Consider the following 5,748-nt stretch of genomic DNA (forward strand, 5'->3'; position numbering starts at 1 on the left):
CCAAGAAAGGGAGGTGAGTCGTATTTGACCACTTAAAAACCAAGTCTTTTCTTGCCAAATTCAATCCTAGACATGCACCTTCTCTTTACCACACTTTTCAAAGTAATCGAATAACTTAAAGAAGTGAATGGAATAATACAACACATGTATCTTCTCATTACCACACTTCTTATCTTTAATAGATCAATTGTGGATTATCTCATACATAATATCACAATTATATCATAAATAACTATTGAAGAGATATATAAAGAGATGGATAATAAAATAGAATTTCTAGTTAAGGTTTTCGTGATTCTATTTCTAAAAAAAAACTACATAGTTTTTCGCCACTAGGCATTCCTTGTGCCTTCAACCGACATCGCTCCATCTTCTCCTCGTCATGTACTCCTTTTTGGACAAAATACATTTCTATCCTATGTTTGTTTTCGACTCATAGGAATGCTATAAATAAAAATTAATCCTACGTGGAGATGATAGTCCACGGTCTATTTCCTAAAAACCACAAACTTGGAAAAAAATAATAATTATATAACAAATATATATATATGATATTATATTCATTTTACGTGCATTCCCTAAACATGCAAATAATTACAAGAATGTCATATCTTATCAAATATTAATCAAACAAGATGAAGAGAGAGATTTGGTCTCGGTTTACACCATAAGCACAGCACAACCTGATGTTTTGATACCAATTGTTTGAAAAATCTCTATTTGAAAATAGTTTTCTGGCACAGTGAAAATTTAAAATTTTGAAAATCAACTTGATTTGTGATATTTATACTAATAAACCTTAACCGAATTCGTACCTATATTTTTTGCTTAGCAGACGTTCATTGTTCCAAGCTTTCAATAAATGATCTTCTCCGCTATACTCGTACCATGAACTACTTCGAGTGTGAGCTCGAACCAATTGAATCGAAACTTAGAATTAGAAAAAGTTTTCTCTCTTTTTGGGGTGAAAACAAAATCTCTCTTCTTAATAGAAACCGATAGAATTTTTATTCTAGAAAAATATATGTAATAGTTGAGAATAAATTCTCTCTATTTTTTAGCAGAATAACAATCTCACAAAATTGTGTTAATAGCTATTAGTGCCATCTATTTATAGGAAGAGAAGGTAGAACCCTTGTTGAGTTGTAATAGTTTATTTCAAATAGAAAAACAACATCCTACTTAAAATAGGACTAGGGTGGATGACACACCCTAGTATTCCTACTTGGGTTGCCGTCAATGAAGGGTTTTTGGGCCTCTCTCACATTGAGTCCAATTACAAGTACTTCTTGGGCATTTTGACCCAATACTCTATAATGTGATCCAACTCGATTCAATTTTTCTATTTCCTAAAATAAATTTTAAGATGTATATATAAAACAATTTTCTCATCCTTATTTTACCCCTAGTAAAATTTTGATGATTTTACCTCTAGTAAATTTTTGAGAAAATATGTTCAATGATTTTACCGAACCACTCTTCTGGTAAGATTTTCGGGGATGAAAATCCCTAAAGGGGGGAGAGCTGTAACATCCCGATTTAGGGTCTAGTCAAAACAGTAGTTTTGAGACCATAAATTTGATGTAAAAAATTATTTTTATTATATTTTTATGGTCTACAATTTCTCGAGATGATTTCATGAAAATTTTGTTTGAATTGACGTTTGGGCACTCAATTTGGTCAATAGGACTAAAGTGTAAAAAGTGTAAAACTTGAGTTCTAGAAGCTACAGGTGTCTAATTGATATGAAATTTTAAATTGGAGGCCCTTATATGGTAATTAGACCGTCGGTTAAATTTTTTGGACAAATTGGACATGAAATAGGTCAAATAGAATATTTTTAAGTTAGGGGAATTTTGGTCATTTAGTAATTAAAATGAGTTAAAAACAAATTTAAAAGCCAATTTTTGTCCATCTTCAACGTTTGGTCGAATCCATGGCTATGGTTTTGTTCAAGCTTTCCAAGCTCAATAGTAAGTCCATTCTTGCCCCGTTTTTAATGAATGTTATGTTTTTGAAATCCTCATAACAAGATCTAGCTATTTCTACCATTTATTTGAGCTAGGGTTGATGTTTAAAATTTACCCACGAGTGATATGCTTGTATTTTGATGTTTAATGGTAGATATGCAAGTTTATGGTTAGAGAAATGACTTTTACTAAATGATTTTCAGTAAAAATGCATGAAAGGACTAAATTGTAAAAGTTATAAAATGTCATAAAAGTGTAAATTAGTGGAAATTGAGGGCTAATGTAGTTACAAAATTTGTTCGTCTAGGCTTTAAGTACCAAGAAATTGAATAAAAATCATTTTACGAGCCTAGGGGCTAAATTGCAAATATGTGAAAGTTTAGGGGTAAAATTGTAAATTTTAAAAGTATGATTTTTGGGTCAATTTGAATAATGTGAGTAATAAATAAGTTATATTTGAAATGTTAGATTAAGAAAACCGAGATTCAGGCTTAAATCTGGAAAGTACGAGATTATGAACTAAAATGGAATAATTAGCTGTGCTCGGATTCGAGGTAAGTTCATACATTAATAATAATGCAATGTTATACTTGAATGTTAATGCTTGATATTACATGAATTGTAAGTACATGTATAAATAATGTGACAATGTAATATATTTTGATGTGTTGACATTATGTGATAAATGTTTTATCATTATTATGTATGCTATGCCTAATGGTAACTTGTAAGCATAAATGATATTATGGTCGTTACATACGACATCACGGGCAAGTACGACAAAGCGTGCCATGTGCAAGTGAGGAAAATCCCGTTTGAACCTTAGGAATAGTCTAGGATTGTAACACCCCTATCCCGTATCCGTCGCCGGAATAGGTAAAGGGGCATTACCGGACTTGAAACTCATATCCGAACAGTAAAAATTTTGAATATATTTTTTTTATAAAGAACATTCCTTTAGGTAAATACTAAAGACAGTCAGGGATACAATTTAACTTCTATAAGTACACATTCAAAAGATGCCATTTTCGCATGGCTTATATACATTAACCAAAATATTCTTCGGCCACTGGTCTATTCTTTACATGCCATAAAATAATTCAAAACATAACAGTAACAAGCAGTGGATAGTGATAGTGTGACTAGTTGCTGACGATCCTCGAGCCTGTAGCTTCCAAATGAGATCTATAAAACAGAGGAAATAAAGTAAACGGAGTAAGCATTACAATGCTTAGTAAGTTTTTCGCAATGTCAACAGATAACAATCAAATTATAACATAGTTGTTCGTATTTTTATTTCACTCTTCCTTCGGGCATACCATCCCTTTACCGAATATGCACATCTCATCATATATAATAGGCAGATAAATTCTCACTTGATAGTGATCTCTTACAAACATAGGTACATTACATATTTTCACCTAACTTTCCACATTGACCAAACGCACAATAATCATAGAACAGTCTTATTGCTTTACTCACATATGCATCACATAACGACCTTGTGATTTAGTCCAAATCAAGCTTAAATATAATCTCAAAATACATACCTGACCAACTTAACGCATTGAACGTATTTATTACCAATTGTTACTGTGAAGTCGTATAATCTTATGCTTTACTCGAATCTTCAGCGAAACCTTTAGCTCGAATAGTCCCCACACGTAGTTATCGGGTCTTACCCGGACAAAATCTCCACACGTAGTCATCGGGTCTTACCCGGACATGATCTCCACACGTAGTCATTGGGTCTTACCCGGAATATATTTCCAAGTTTCATGTACATTTAATCACATGTTACAACATTCACATCGACTGTCATATTTGTAATTCATTTGCCTCATCAAATATCTAATAATACACACCTTTCACATTTGGTCATTCGGCCACAATATACACACATCTCCTACATATTTCACACTAGCCATTCGGCTTTACCACATATACATATCTCATACATATTTCACACTAGCCATTCAGCTTTACCACATATACATATCTCATATATATTTCACATTATCCATTCGGCTTTACCACATATACATATCTCATACATATTTCACATTAGCCAGTCGGCTTTACCACATATACATATCTCATATATATTTCACATTAGCCATTCGGCTTTACCACATATACATATCTCATACATATTTCACATTAGCCATTCGGCTTTACCACATATACATATCTCATACATATTTCACACTAGCCATTCGGCTTTACCACATATACATATCTCATATATATTTCACATTAGCCATTCAGCTTTACCACATATACATATCTCATACATATTTCACACTAGCCATTCGGCTTTACCACATATACATATCTCATATATATTTCACATTAGCCATTCGACTTTACCACATATACATATCTCATACATATTTCACATTAGCCATTCGGCTTTACCACATATACATATCTCATACATATTTCACACTAGCCATTCGGCTTTACCACATATACATATCTCATATATATTTCACATTAGCCATTCGGCTTTACCACATATACATATCTCATACATATTTCACATTAGCCATTCGGCTTTACCACATATACATATCTCATACATATTTCACATTAGCCATTCGGCTTTACCACATATACATATCTCATACATATTTCACACTAGCCATTCGGCTTTACCACGCACATATATATTTATCTTGTACATCAATTTCAGCAATAGCTTATAAGCAACTCAAATAGTTTCATCAATGTTTACAACAAATTCACATATTCACTACAAGCTGTTTTCCTAAGCAATAGTCACTAAATTATTTATAACTGGAGCTACAAAACTCAAAATCAATTGCCGTTAATTTTCCCTGAATATAGACTCATATATCTTCCATCCATAAAATTTTCAGAATTTTAGGTTTGGCCAATCAATACCAGATTTTTCTTAAAGTTTCCCATGTTTCACTGTTTGACTAATCTGACCACTCTTCACTACGAATCAAATTTCTCATTGTACAGAATTCAAAATATGTTCTATTTGATTTCATTTGAAACTAGACTCATTAAGGAGTCTAAGCATAAATTTTATCTTATAACCATTTTTGTACAAATTATAATGATTTTCTAAAAACAGAATAGGGGATTTGTAGTCATTCTGACACTGTCTCACACAACTTTAAATATCTCTTTATAGGAAATTTCTTTGCTTACACGGTCTCTTTTATAAAAAACTAGACTAATTAAGCTTTGATTATATATTTTATTCAGCCTATAATTCCACACCAAAAATTTATAGTGATTTTCTAAAATTACGTTACTGCTGTTGTCCTAAGCAAATTATTACAATTTGCTCTTAAATTTCCAAGTCTAAACACTTATGAACTTACCATTTGAGTTTAAGACATATCATGGCCACATCATATCTTATTAAATCAACTCATTATGTCCTATTATGATTGAATTTACTCAACGTTTAATCACTTAAAACTTACCTCGGAAGTTGCTGAACGATTACGACGGCTATTCGATCACTTTTTCCTTTCCCTTATCCAACTTTGATCCTCTAGGCTCTTGAGCTAAATCAAACAATTTACTTCCCAAATTAAACATAGTCATACGACATCCATATACATTTTATACTAGTCGAAATGTACCATCAAGATATACTTTACTCAAATAATTTACCTTGGCCGATCATGTATAATGTTTTGTAGCTTAATAAATTTAACATACATTATGTATTTATAATATTTGTGCAGCCAATTATCCATGGTCATACACACACAATCAAAAATAAATACCAAAT

The sequence above is a fragment of the Gossypium hirsutum genome, chromosome A01 (assembly GCF_007990345.1).
Source record: "Gossypium hirsutum isolate 1008001.06 chromosome A01, Gossypium_hirsutum_v2.1, whole genome shotgun sequence".
Taxonomy (NCBI): Eukaryota; Viridiplantae; Streptophyta; class Magnoliopsida; order Malvales; family Malvaceae; genus Gossypium; species Gossypium hirsutum.